The 15,711-nt window shown below is 35.1% G+C and overlaps 1 protein-coding gene and 1 long non-coding RNA gene across 32 annotated transcripts in view; one reads left to right on the forward strand and one right to left on the reverse strand.

Annotated features, from left to right (window-relative positions):
• The window catches only part of LOC129048201 (uncharacterized), a 53,030-nt gene extending 40,387 nt beyond the window's left edge, over positions 1–12,643 (forward strand). The window contains exons 5-6 of the long non-coding RNA XR_008510368.1: positions 11,462–11,628; positions 12,411–12,643. This is a non-coding gene — a long non-coding RNA (uncharacterized LOC129048201). The remainder of the gene's footprint in view (positions 1–11,461; positions 11,629–12,410) is intronic.
• Positions 1–15,711, reverse strand: part of ZNF438 (zinc finger protein 438) — a 182,378-nt gene that overhangs the window by 34,198 nt on the left and 132,469 nt on the right.

The following is a 15,711-nucleotide window of genomic DNA, read 5'->3' on the forward strand; positions in this document are numbered from 1 at the left end:
ACTATTTTAACTATGTACCAGAACAAATCACAAAATATTTATAGAAATACAAAAATATCTACCACCCAATAAAGTAAAATTCATAATGACTGACATCTAATAAAAATTATCAAGCATGCAGAAATGTAGAAAAATAAGATCCATAATTTAGAAAACAATCAAAACTGACCAGGACTGACATATATTAGAATTAGCAGACAAGGACATTAAGTGTATAACTAGATTTCATATGCTCAAAATGTTAAGTACAGGTAGAAAAGATATGAAAAAATTCAAATAAAATTTCTAGAGATAAAAACTATAATGTATAAGATGAAAAATATACTGCATGAAATTAATGGCACATTAGACATGTCAGAAGAAAATATTAGCAAATCTGAAGGCACAGCTATCGAGACTACACAGAATGGAGAAGGCAGTAAAATTAAAAAAACGAAAAACAAAAATCAGAACTGAGAGCATCAGGGAGCTGCAGGCCAACTTTAAGAAGATTAATATACCAGTATTTGAAGAGGGGAGAGATGGAAGGGCAAAAAAATTATTTTAAGAAAGAATGGCAGAACATTTTCCAAATTTGATGAAGCTGTGAACACACAGATCCAAACATCTTGAAACACTGATTCATGAGAAACATCAAACCATACTAAGGTATATCATTGCCAAACTGCTCAAAACTAGTTTTTAAAGCACCCAGAGAGAAAGACACATTGCATATAAAGGAACAATGATAAGGATAACAGTAGATTTCTTATTATTAATAAAACGATGCAAGTCTGGCTGGGCGCGGAGGCTCATGACTGGAATCCCAGCACTTTGGGAGACCAAGGCGGGCGGATCACCTCAGGTTGGAAGTTTGAGACCAGCCTGATCAACATGGAGAAACCCCGTCTCTACTAAAAATGCAAAAATTAGCCGGGCGTGGTGGTGCATGCCTGTAATTGCAGCTACTCGGGAGGCTGAGGCAGGAGAATCACTTGAACCCAGGAGGCGGAGGTTGCGGTGAGCCGAGATTGTGCTATTGCACTCCAGCCTGGGCAACAAGAGCAAAATTCTATCTAAAAAAAAGAAAAAAACAAAAACAAAAATAATGCAAGTCCAAAGACAATAAACAATAATAACAACTGTAATCTAGAATTCTTAGAACTCTAGGCCCTGATGAAGAATCTTCTCTGGTGACTTCTACTGAATATTTAAGGAGGAAATAATACCAATTATATATAAATCCTTCCAGAAAATTGAAAAGGAGGAAATGTTTACTATCTAAAAAGTCAGCATTATCTAGATATCAAAACCAGACAAATCCATTAGGAGAAAAGATTCCTATGGCCCAATATCCCTCATAAGCGCAGATGCAAAAGTAATAAACAAACTTCTAGCAAATCAAATCCAACAATATGAGAATACGTCATGACCAAGTAGAGTTATCCAGGAATACACAATTGGTTTAACATTCAAAATAAATGTAATTTACCATCTTAATGTTATAAAAGAAAACTACATGATTATTTAAACAGATACAAAAATTGTATGTGATAAAATCCAACATCCATTACTAATTAAAAAAAACCCTTTATAAATTAAGAATAGAAAGGAACTCCTCACTCTGGTGAAACACATCTTATGAGAAACCTACAGCTAAAATCATGCTAAATAATGAAAGACTGAATGCTTTCCCTCTAAGTTCACAAAGAGGAGAAGGATATCTATTCTCACCACTTCTATTCAACCCTGTATTGGAAGTTCTAGCCAGTGCAATAGAGCAAAAATAAATAAAATGTATTCAGATTGTGAAGCAAGACTTAAAATGGTCTTTATTTGCAGATGACATGATTGTCTAATTAGAAAATTCAATAGAATCTACAAAAAAAGCTCTTCTAATAACTGAGTCTAGCAAGGTTACATAATACAAGATCAATATGCAAAAATAAATTATATTTTTGTATCCTAGAAATAATCAGAAATTGAGACAATAAATCAGAAATTGAGACACCATTTGTAACAGCATAAAAATGAAATAATTAAGGATAAGCCTGGCAAAGTATGCAAAAGACCTATACACTGAAAACTAAAAAACACTTATAGAGAGAAATTTTAAAAGATCTAAACAAATGAAGAGATATATACCACATTCAACGGTTGGAAGACTCAATGTTGTTAAAATGGCAATTATCTTCAAATAGATATATAGATTCAATGTGATCCTAATCAAAATCCCAGTAGACTTTTTGTAGAAATTAACCGATTTAATTTTTAAAATTCACATGAAAATAGAAAGAGCTCAGAATAATCAAAATTTTCTTAAAAAAGAAGAAAGAAATCGGACTAATGCTACTTTAGTTTCAAGAAAGAGACATACAGATCAATGCAACAGAATACAGAGTCCATAAATAAATCCACACAGATATGTATTTTCATGAAAGTCCAAAGGGAAAGCTGTGGAACACGAATAGTCCCTTCAACAAATGATGATGCTTTGTCTATATGCAAAAAACAAAAAAGAACTTTGAGCCACACCTCACACCATATACAAAATTTCAAATGCATCATATACCCAAATGTAAAACACAAAACTTCTGAAATATAAAACTTCTAAAAGAAAATACTGTGCCCTTTAGTCAGGCAAAGGTATGGCATCTGAAACATAATCCATAAAATAACAAACTAATGTGCTAAACTTCATCAAATTGCAAACTTCTGCTCTTCAAAAGATACCAATAAGACAATGAAAAGACAAGCCATAAATGGGAGAAACTATTTGAAAATAATCTGATAAAGAAATTGTATATAAAAACTCTCAAAACTAAATAAGAAAACAAATCTCCCAATTTATAATGGGCTAAAGAGGTGAACATAACACTTCTCCAAAAAAGATACATGGCTTGCAAATAAGAACATGAAAAGATGTTCAACATCACTGGTTATTAAGAAAAGATACACCTGCCTTAGGATCCAGCTAATCCCTTCCTACCAACCCAAGAGAAACGAAAGCATATGTCTATACAAAAACTTGTACAAAGAATGTTCACAGCAGCTATATTTGTAGTAGTTCCAAGCCAGAAACAACCCAAATGTTCACCAACAGATGGAATATATAAACATACAATGGAACATTACTTAGCATTTTAAAGGAACTGTTGATCTACATCACAACAGAAATGAAAAAACATGATGCTATATGAAGGAAGATAGACATTAAAGAGCAATACTCTATGATTCTACTTGCATAAGATTTTAGAGACTGTAAACTATAGTGGCAGAAAGCAGATCAATGGTTGCCAGGGGACAGGGGAGACAGAGAAGGTTGGGGGAGAGACTCTGTAAGCAGACCTGAGAAACATATACCCATCCACTGAGGTGAAGAATATATTCATTATCTTGATTATGATTAAGGTTCCAAGGGTATATATGTATATCAAAATTTATCTCATTGTACTTTAAATATATGCAATTGACTGTATGCCAATCATATCTTAATACAGCTGTTAAAAATTAAAAGGTAAATATTGGGAAAAAATTTAAAAATTCTAATAGACATACAGACATACATTTATTCATTTAACAGATGTTGTTTGCAGTATTACTATGCACTCTGGAAAAGATATACTAGACATGGTTCTTATATTCTTGTCTAATATAAAAGATATAACAATGAGATAATGCTGCACTATAAAAATGAGTAAGGACTTAAAAAATTTATAAAAGACAACATTTAACAAGTAAGCATCAGAAAGAAAAGACTTACTAAAAATCAAAGAATTGCAAATTTCTAAAATAATACTACTTTTTTGCCTCTAAATTGGCAGAAAAATGATAATACAAACTTTGGGGGAAGTCTGAGAAAGGGGTATGCTCATTTACTTCCTGTATTACAGTTGGTATAAACTCTCTGGCAATGTGCATCCTGAGCCTTATAATTCTGCATTGCTTTTGGCCCAGACCTTCCTTCCTTCCACACGTAGGAATTTTGCTCAAAAAATCATCATTGTAATGTGTAAAGGCATCATCATTATCATCATCCTCATTACCTTTAAAGAAATGTTAAGGGTGCTATTTAAAATATACAGAAAATGTAAAACTTAGAATTAGGGTATATTTTTATAATAAAGCCATTTTTAAAAATGTTTCTTAAAATATTAAGAAATATAAAAATTGCTTATGACGTTTTTGTATAAAAGGGCTGGTTATAGCCATGAGCTGTGGCTCACACCTGTAATCCCAACACTTTTGGGGGCAGAGGTGGGAGCATCGCCTGAGCCCAGAGTTTGAGATCAGCCTGAGCAACACAGTGAAACCCATCTCTACAAAAAATACAAAAAACCCAACTCTACAAAAAATACAAAAATTGTCCACGTGCATATCCATAGTTCAGATACTCAGGAAGCTGAGGTGGGAGGATCCCTTGACGACAGGAGGCTGAGGTTGCAGAGAGCCCTGACTGTGCCACTGCACGCACTCTAGCCTAAGTGACAGACTGAGACCCTGTTTTCACTCCAAAAAAAAGTGTTGGTTACAGAGCAGTATGGTTCAGTTATTTTTTTCATAACTCAAGAGAAAAATTACCCAATATTAAAAGTATGTATCTCTCAGTGGGGCATTAAAGTGCTACACAATCTTCCTTTTTATGCTTATAAAGTGATATTACAAAGTTTCCCCAATGAATAAATACTGCTTTTGCAATCAGAAAAAAATGTTTTTATTTTCATTGTTTTGAAATACTATCTTAGATGAGGAGTGCCATCAAAATAATTTTAACTGTATTCCTAATATCTTGGTATTTCATGTAGGACACCCACTCAAATGAAGTTGTATTGTCTTTTGCTGTGACATAAAGCATTGTTGCATTTAATTCTATTATAATTATTAAACATGAATAAGTTATGTAATAAATATACCTAACACTTATTAAAAATTTTTTGGATAGTTAGAATATTGCATCCTCTGATTTGATCCTCTGATTTGACTGGATAATAATATAAATATGCTAGAGGAAAATATGCATTAAATAGTTACATAAAATCTAACAGTATTTAATAAACCTTATACTATGATTCCTTGAGTAAGTGTGCATTTTTACTCAAGGAATCATAGTATAGCACTAACAGCCACTGCATCCTTCATAGTTTATAAGGAAAAACCTCTGAAAATTATAACCTGACTTTTCTTACTTAAATTGCTGAAAAGTATATTAAATAGAAAAATCTATCAGAAAGGAATAAAATTAAAGAACGCGAACAGCAAATACAATCAATTATAGCAAGATCTAATACAATAGATCTTTGTAAATCACTGTTACATGATTACTTTTCATTTTAGTTAATAAGCCACATTTAAAGAGAGTTGATTAAAAATGAAAATTAGGTGAATTGGTTATCTGACAAAGTGACAGCTTGATGGTGCTGTAAATGAAAATTTTTCTATTTATTCCTTGTTGAAGAAACCTAAGGCAGACACTGCTTTGTCTTTGTTATGCTGCTTTGCTAAGGTTCCTAAAAATAAATGTAGATAAATGTAAGAGAATAAAAGAAAATAATTTGCTCCATGCTCAACATGCTGATTAACTTTAACCCATGTTGCGAGTACATGTATAAGTGCACGCTCTTGTATGTGTATGTGGCCACCAGTCACAGAGTTGTGATGTAGATGTCAGTGTAGATTATTATTTCTAGGAAACTATTTCCTAGGGAATAAACACGTCATATATCATCACACTGACATACTGTCATTCAGATAAACGCCATAATATAATAAATTTGGCCAGGATAACTTAAAACATGCAAATATAAAAAAGGTAATGAGTCTTTTAATGTCTCAGAGCTGGTAATTCATAACAGGCTTTTCTTTATACATTAAGATAATGTTACTAACCTACTTTGATTGGGCAGCTGCTCTTTTGACAGGCCATCTTCCAGTTTTGATTCTACTGTTAGGCTGTGCCTCTTGATTTTAAAATGTAACAGGTTGATAATCACACAAGATCTTAGTTTCAGCCTAGAACCAGTCAGCGAAGCCACGGATGACAGCTTCACCTAGATTGTATTCTACACTGTAGCTCTTTTGCAACAAATGCTACTATGTGCTAGACCTACCACTAGGTAATTCAGAAACACCTCATCCTCATATGAGGATCTGCACTGTTAAGTTAAGAAACTGAAGTGCTCAAAGAAAATTAAGCAACTTGCTCAAGGTCACTCAGATGGGCCAGAATTCATTCCCAAGGTGTGTGTCATTTCCATATATACACTCCTTATGCTCTCCTGAGTGCAGCTTCTCCCTCTTCCTCTGCCCCCATCCCTTTCCCATGCATACATGTACATATAGACTAGTGTGTTCTGATGGAAATCAATGTAGAATGTCTCTGTGCAGCTATTAAAAATAAAGGAAAGTCAGTAAAACAAAGAATGGCAAGGACAAAGTAATAGGGAAAAGTGAGTTTTAAAAAAAGCTGGGAAAGGAACGAACCTGGGAAATAAAAAAATTCAAGGGAAGATGCTATATCTGAAGAACTGTTATTTTAGAAGCAGGATTAGAGGAATCCTACGTAAGTCCAGTGGACTAGGACCAGTGAGGAAGACAAAGTTACAAGGAGGCAAATTTCAACTGGATATAAGAAAGAGCTTTCTCATGATTACTGATCCTCAACTATGGACTGGATGCTATATAACTTCATCACTGAAAAACTTGAAGACACTGAGTGAAGCCTTTTATTGTTAACTATCAAAATAAATACATATTAGTATTCCTTAGGAATATGGCAGGAAAGAACTCCAAAATGTTGTATAAACTCAGACACCATATAACTGAAAATGCCACCTTTTTCTTTTGTCATAACATGAAAATGGTTATGACACATGGAAGAAAAATAGGAACTGCCTGGATGAACTTGTAATTCTGAAGTATTCAATGCTGCTCTTTGCCTTTATATACTTAGGTGTTGTTTGAAAATTTTTAATGCACTTGAGGATGAATTTTCCTGGCTTGTTTTAAGTAATTTCATGTACCCATTTACAGATGCCCCTTCAACTTATGATGGGGCTATATACTGATAAACCCATCCTAAGTCTTGAAAATAGCATAATTCAAAAATGTGTTGAATATACCCAACCTACCAAACGTCGTAACTTAGCCTACCTTAAACATGCTCAGAATACTTAAATTAGCCTATAGTTAGGCAAAATCATCTAACACAAAGCCTGTTTTATAATAAAATGTTGAATATCTCATGTAATTTATTGAATACTGTACTAAAAGTGAGAAACAGAATGGCTGCCAGTATGGCTAGTCCAAGTACAGTTTCTACTGAATGCACACGGCTTTTGCACCATTGTAAAGCTGAAAAATCTTGAGTTGAACTAAGGTGCAGCAGGGACTGTTGGTCCATTTCATTAACTTTTTTTGTTTTTTTTACTTTTAAAGTAACATTATTGAAGGATAATTTACATTCACCAAAATGCACCCCACTTCAAGATGAGCTTTGACAAAATGTATATACCCTTTAGAGTGATCACTGTATTAATCACGGCTTTTTGTAATATTTTATGATGATTTGATGTCTTAGAGGACTTGCTAGAGAGGGGAAGATACTGCCCCTTCCAGGGCTAGCTAATTCCTATATATTGCGAATGACTCCCCTGTGAGCATGTCTTTCATACGCAAACCAACCAATCCAAAGCCCATATCCTCAATCACATCCTTTATCTAACTAACACACCAAGCCAATATTTCTCCAGCCTAAATCACTGGAGTGATATGGACTACCTTATAGGCCAGGGACCACTGAAATTATTCAAGCTAGCCAATGTTAAACAGCTTTTCATATCATATCCTACCTTGTCTTTCCTGGGGAAACTACAACAAAGGCTCTAGGCCATGCTTTCCCCTGGCTCCTTCTGCCTCCTGACTGACCCAGGTGCTTCTCCCTGTGGCTTTGAATGGTATGCTATGCCCCCTCCTCTAAGGGACTATAAGTAATAAACTTTTTTTTTGAGACGGAGTCTCACACTGTTGCCCGGGCTGGAGTGCAGTGGTGAGGTCTCGGCTCACTGTACTCCAGCCCAGATTCCTCCTCTGGCTCCCAGGTTCAAGCAAGTCTCCTGCCTCAGCCTCCTGAGTAGCTGGGATTACAGATGCCAGCCACCACGTCCAGCTAATTTTTTGTATTTTTAGTAGAGATGGGGTTTCACCATTTTGGCCAGGCTGGTCTCGAACTCCTGACCTCGTGATCCACCCATCTTGGCCTCCCAAAGTGCTGGGATTACAGGCGTGAGCCACCGCACCCGGCCTAAACTCCTCTTTCAAAGAAAGTTGTCTCCTGTCACTTTACCATACCTGACTAAAACAAACACAAGTACATTTTAAAACAATCACCCTATTGAAAATACGTATCATCTCAAAAGTCCCCTTGTGCCCTTCTGTAATAAATTTCCATCCCTCACCCATGGCCCCAGGCAATCACTGATGCTTTCTGTCACTATAAATTAGTTTTGCTTGTCCTAGAATTTCCTGTCATTTCATATACATCAAACAGTAACTATTACTTATTATGTGTATCAGTAGATCATTCCTTTCTGTTGCTGAATCATATTCCATTATATGAATATAACACAATTTTTTAATCCATTAATTGATATGCCTTTGAGTTGCTGACAGTTTTTGGTTATCATGAATTAATATAAATATAAATGTGTGTGTCCAAGTTTTTGTATAGATAAATGTTTTAATATCTCTTGGGTAAAAACCTAGGAGTGGAATTATTAAGTGGTCTATTAAGCATGGACCACTTAACTTTAGAAGCAATTACTTGTTCTCCATAGTGGTTGTACTATATTTCATTTATTTAAAAAAACTACCTCTTCTAAGCAATGATGGAATTTATGTTTCTCAAGAGCAAGAGAACCCAAATACCTTCAGGCCCACTTTAGTTATATAATATTACAAACATACATACACACACACACAAACACACACATTTAGCTTTTAGGTTCAGGAGTACATGTGCGGGTTTGATACATAGGTAAACTCATGTCATAGGGGTCTGCTGTACACATTATTTTGTTACCCAGGTACTAAACCTAATACCCAATAGTTATTTTTTCTGCTCCTCTCCCTCCTCCCAACCTCCACCCTCCAACCTCAAGTAGGCTCCAGGGTCTGTTGTTCCCTTCTTTTGTGTCCACGTGTTCTCATCATTTAGCTCCCACTTATAAGTGAGAACATGCAGCATTTGGTTTGCTGTTCCTGCATTAGTTTGCTAAGGATGATGGCCTCCAGCTCCATCCATATTCCTGTAAAGGGCATGATCTCATTCTTTTTTACGGCTGCATAGTATTCCATGGTGTATATGTACCACATTTTCTTTATCCAGTCTACCACTGATGGGCATTTTAGGTTGATTCCATGTCTTTGCTACTGTGAATAGTGCTGCAACGAACATATGTCTGCATATGTTTTTGCAGTAGAATTATTTATATTCCTTTGGGTGTATACCCAGTGATGGGATTGCTGGGTCGAATGGTAGTTCTATTTTTAGGTCTTTGAGGAATCACCACACTGCTTTCTACAGTGACCAAACTAATTTATACTCCCACCAACAGTGTATAAGCATTTCCTTTTCTCTGCAACCTTGTCAGCATCTAACATGCACACACATATATATACAATCATATCTAATAGAAGCTTATAGTACATAAATCCTGACTAATAATAGTACTCATCATTTGCTCAATTGTAATAACAGTATTCTTCATTGGCTCAACTGTAATGCTTATTCTTATCTCAATCTGTCCTATTTCAGAAACAAATAAAAACAAAATTCTCAAAATGTTAGTAAAGCTTTAGAGGAGCTAAAACTTAATCTACAGAATAAATTTTAATCCACATAGTAAATTCTTAATGCTTATATTGATATTTGCATTAATACAATGTATCAATGTTTGGCAATCATCTTCCTTCCCTAAATGGCTGCATGCTGCTAACGGGTTTGATTAAAAAAAACTCCCCTCCCCTCTTCCCTCCTCTCTTCTCTCCTCTTCTGAGTCTCACTCTGTCACCCTGGATGGAGTACAGTGGCACCATCTTGGCTCACTGCAACCTCCACCTCCTGAATTCAAGTGATTCTCCTGTCTCAGCCTCCCCAGTAGTTGGGATTACAAGCGTGTGCCACCACACGTGGCTCGTGTTTGTGTTTTTAGTAGAGATGGGGTTTCACCATGTTGGCCAGGCTGGTCTTGAACTCCTGACCTGAAGTGATCTGCCCACCTCGGCCTCCCGAAGTGCTAGGATTATAGGTGCGAGGCACCGTGTCCAGAATCAACACATATTTCTGAATGTCAGCCATTGAACTAGACTCACCCTTAATTTTCAGGATCATTTTCCTGCCCAATCTCAGGTATGCAATGAGTTAAAAACCTGGGGAACTGAGTAGGGAGATGTACCATTTCTAACTGAAACTTCTTACTGTATGATCTTGGACAAATCATTTAATCATTTTTTCCATTTCAGTTTCTGCTCATAGAAGCTAAGAGATAAAACACTTAACTCTTTTTGCTGGAGAAAGGATTAAACTGGATACCACATGCTGAAAATACTTTGTAAAAAAATTACTCAAAAAACAGCATATTACATTATATGTTAATAATGTTCTCCAGAATTCCTTAAAAAGAAAAGAAATGTTTTATTATCTTTGGCATTCCCCCCCCCAAAAAAAGAAAGAAATGTACTAGAATATACTTAGAAGTACAAAAAACATTATTTCCAATTGTATGATCTAATCATTGACCGTTATAAAATGCCATGTACAAAAAGGCACCTGTGTTCCTGTTTGGTTAACATGTGTTGCACATATGACTGCACTTGGTAGGTTAAGAATGTTTAAGAGGGCATTTTTCTGCCTCAATAAAAATCTATTAGGAAAATATGTTCTAGCTTAGATCCTTATTTTTCCTTCATAGGTTTTCTGTTCATTTTCTTCCAACTCATCTGGTTCTAACTACAATTGCAAATTTATATTTTTAGTTCCCAGGTTCCAGGGTGAAATGTTCTCTCCTTCCTACATATCTCTAAGTGGCTACCTCCAAACTCAAGGCAGCTCCTGCCTCCAAATGTGCTCCTCCTCTATTTTCTAAAGCCATTGTCTTTGCTCTATGGGAACCTTTACTGCCTTAGGTCAGGTCCTCACTGCCTGTTGCCTGTATTACAATAGCTCCTAAATTGTCTTCCTGCCTCCAGTCCAATCTATTCTCTCTGATGCAACTAGAATAATCTTTCCACTTTTACTTTGCAATCTAAAAATATTCAAGTCAAGTAAACATTTCTACACAGCTTATTATTTTGAAAATGCAGTCATCATGTCCTCTTCCTCAGAGACATGCACTCTCAATTCTTAGAGTTGATTCTTCCAGCATTTATACCTCCATTATCGTTAATAACATGCTTATAATTTCACTTCTTGATTGTTCAATTTTAGGCATTATCAACTGATGTCCCACAATGGAGGATGAAGATTTACTTCCTCTCTCATCAATAAAAATGTCGGATAATTTTTGTGAGTACACAATTCCAGCTTGAAAATTAAAGGCAATGTTCCACTATATTCTGGTTTCCAACGTTGGTGTGAAGAAATCCAAAGCCACTGTGAGTAGTCCTTTGTATATAATTTGCTTTTATTGTGGAAACAATGTTTATAAACTTCACAGTGAAGTGTCTCAGTCTATTTTCTTCCACTTTCCAAGTGTTTGGTGGGGCCTCTTAATCAGAAAATTTGTGCATTTCAATTCCTAGGATATTTTCTTCAATTATTTTTCTAAGATTTCCTCATTTACTTTGCTCTGCTCTCTTTTCTTCCCCCTTGAATTCCTATTATTGAAATGTTGGGCTTCCCTGGCTGGTTATGCTTTTCTCCTCTTTATTATGTTTTGTTTTCTATTTATTAATTTTTGCTCTTTCTGGAAAAATTCCTTAACTTTACCTCCCAGTGTTAAAAATGTGTTCCATCTGTGATTTTTAAAATTTGAAGCAATGTCTTATTAATTCTGCCATTAATATACTTTTCCGTAACTAAAAGTGACAGATAATTAAGTTTATTTGATTTGTATAGATTGCTTGGTTGTGTTTTTAGAAGGACTGCAGCACTCTTAAAATAATTTAAGAAATTTATTTTATGTAAAAGTAAAAATTATCTTAGTCTCTTGAATTTATCTAACATCAGGTTTGGGGGCCTTTCAGATATATCAATATTAAGTTTCACTAACTAAAGACAACAAGTCCTAGGAAACACTGATTTCCAATATTATCTATAAATACAATACAGTGACTATGCTGCCATAGCGCATTTTAGTTAAGTCTAGAAAGACCCACGTTTATGGCAAATTTTAACAAACAGGCCTATCCTCTGTTTTATTTGTTCAAATGTCTAGGATACAGTCATAAGAAAAAGATTTGATTCTTTCTACATCAAGCAGAACATCCTTGGAATTTCTAGCCTGGATTTCCAATGCTAACAGAATGTTCAGAAGGCATTCAGGCCAGTGAAGTTACCATCACAACAAAGATGAATGCTTTTCAAAAAAGAATTGCATTATTTGCTAATAACTGATACTTAGCAGCAAAATAAAAGCCATAAAATAAAGAGGCTGTCATTTACACTTCCATAATATAGACATGTATTGTGAAATTGTTCTTTATTTTGTTTTCCTCAATCAATCTGGCTGGCAGGGCTTTGATCAGTTTGGATTTAATTCACTGCTTTTGAAATGATCACATTTCCACCATTTTTGCTGGGGATACATTCCAAGATCCCCAGTGGATGTCTAAAACTGTGGATAGTACCAAACCCTATATATACTGTATTTTTTCCTATACATACATACCTATGATGAAGTTTAATTTATAAATTAGGCACAGGAAGAAATTAACAATAACTAATAAGAAAATACAACAATTATAACGACATATAATGCGTGAATGTGAACACATATATAACAACATACAAAGGCTATGTGAATGTGGTCTCTCTATCAAAACTCTATCTTATTGTACTGTATCTCAGGTAACTGAAATGAGAAGAGAAACCACAAATAAGGGAAGACCATTGCATTGATATATTAAGCATTTACTTACATTGCTACAGTCTTCAAAAACTTTTTTTTAACATTCTGTTTGTATATTGATTAAAAATATAAGTACCAGTCCAAAAAAAAAAAGTTCAAGCACTAAAAAAAAGAATAAATTGAAAAATAAGCCTCCTTCTCATTCTATTCCCCCAATTCCCCTCCTCAGAGGCAACAGCTCAACAGCTCTTTGCACCTTTCTGGGCATCCTTTCAGAAATGGTTTTAGGTTTACAGAAACTCACACATATAGAAATAAGCTCTGTCCCCTGTCCGCATTTCCATACTGAAGCAGATTATACATACTGTTCTTTTTTCACTTAATATGTTTTTGAGAGTTTGCTATCTCAGCACTTATCAAGCATCTTCATTCTTTTTAAAGACTGCATAGTATTTGATTGTGTGGAACCATTATTTTTTAACCCACTGGTTGACAATTAGATTGTTCTTAGCCTTCTGCTCTTACAAAGCTACATACAGTGTGCACCCTTGCATGTACATCTTTGCTAACATGTGGGAAGTCTATCTGCAGGAAGTCACAGTAAGAAATTTCTGGGTTGACTTAACATTTTTCTAGATTTTGCCAAATTGTCCTTCAAAGAAGTTGCACTGATTTATCCAACAATGCATGAAAGTGCCTCAAAACCACCACTTGCAAAAATTGCCACAGGAATTTTTCAATCCAATACTCAAAACGTTTAAGGATTCTAACATGCCTATGTAATTGTCTCAACTTTAGCTGAATATGCAAACGTTGCATTTTACTGAAATATACAAACCACGAAAACCAAGTTTCCCATCTCCAGGACTTAGAAGGGTGATTGTTTATGGGAAGTCCCACCAACAAACTACAAATGGGAAAAGGAGTCCGTTGCAAGAGACAGTGCTGCTGCCCAACATCACCAAAAGGAAGTGAGCATTAGTGTTCATGCAGCATGACCCATTAGTTTGTATCAACATTTTCTTGCTATGAAAATGAAAACAAATTGATTTCCTAATTGAAAAAATCAAACCACACCACATAACGTTATAAGAGAAAACATTGTTACATATTTGAAAAAGTAGTCTTTTAAAACGTTTTTCTTTTTAAAACATTACAGGTACAGTTTTAAGATGAATTTATAGTGTAAAAATCATGCTCCTTTATCTAAGATGAAATGGTGTCTTGACTGAGGTGCTACCAGCTGAGGATATGTGAACCCAATTAACCCAATTTTTAACTTGTCCATACTAAGTGGTTCATTTTAGATGTACACTGCTCCCTAAATCCTTTAGGGTACAACATGGAAAAACCATAAACAGGCTATAAAGGTCATGACATTAATTTTGCTGTCATTATCATGCCTTCAGAACGCATTCAAAACTAAAAAAGTCTTATCCTCTGGGAAGGAAGGCCAATCTGAAACTAATTATGGTAGTTATTATTGTAATACTATTAAATTAAACACTGTGACCCTAGCTAAATTTATTTTGGTACATTTTGTTAATGAATAAAACTACTCAAATAATACTGTACTGTTGCACACAGCAAAATGGTACATCAGAAGACTAGAACAAAGTAACCACTCAAAAACTTGAATTTTCATTAACCTAGAGCTTAACTGGAACGTTTAATGTATTAATAAGCATCCATGAACTCTCTTTGCAGAAGATGCTCTATTTGTTCCACAGGTTTATTTAAGAGGTAAAAACTTCACATGGGTAGAATAACCACTACTATTTATTTAAACCCAAAAGAAAATAAAGAGGGAAATATCTCAGTAGCTTCTTTTTCTGAATAAGTTTTTAAGAATCAAACTGCTTCGGGTGTTGGGAGGACAAGACGGTCCAGAGGCAACATCTAAGCTTAATAATTTCCTGCCAGTTCAGGTTCCTACCGTCTTACCAACACCTGGCCTGAGCACCAGGTGGGAGAGGAAGCCGCCGACCCAGCACCTGGGAAGTATGAATGTGTGTGTCCTCTAGTGCCCTGAAACCAGAATCATAGCCACACAGACTCTGGCAGGCTCATTTTAATCCTTGTAAATGCTGGAAGACAGCGATCAGGGCTGAGGACAGTGATATAAATGGGTGGGGAAGAAAAATTAGGCAAGGAGAACTATCAACATCTGTGTAGGACTAACGATCAAGAGAAAGATGGGTAAGTAGCAATCACAAAAGAAAGAAAAAGTAGGAAGAAAAAAGGAACAAGGGCAACATTATTATACAAGGAGAAATAGCATTTGAAGAAAAACATCACTTAAATTCCAGTTTCTTTAAATATCTCAGAAAACCATTCAATCAGTGGTTCATACAGTCTTGCAGTTAGAAAAGATGCTTATAGTACTTTGTGTGCACGGCTGATAGTCTTGATAGTCTATAACTACTAATTGGTATAAATGGCTATGTTGCTAGTCAACTGCAATAGTTTATTAAAATTTAGGTTGGGATAAAGTTAAATATTTGAAGAGCACCTTTATTTCTCTAAATTTGAAAGTTAACCTTACAACAAAAATTTCTAACTGGTCTCTGTTTAGAAGTGTTAGCTGACTATGAGGCATTACCACATAGGAAAGATGAGAAAAATCAGAATGCAGAAGGCCCTAGAGGACCATTTTTTTCTTGCAACG

Source organism: Pongo abelii, chromosome 8 (assembly GCF_028885655.2).
Source record: "Pongo abelii isolate AG06213 chromosome 8, NHGRI_mPonAbe1-v2.0_pri, whole genome shotgun sequence".
NCBI lineage: Eukaryota > Metazoa > Chordata > Mammalia > Primates > Hominidae > Pongo > Pongo abelii.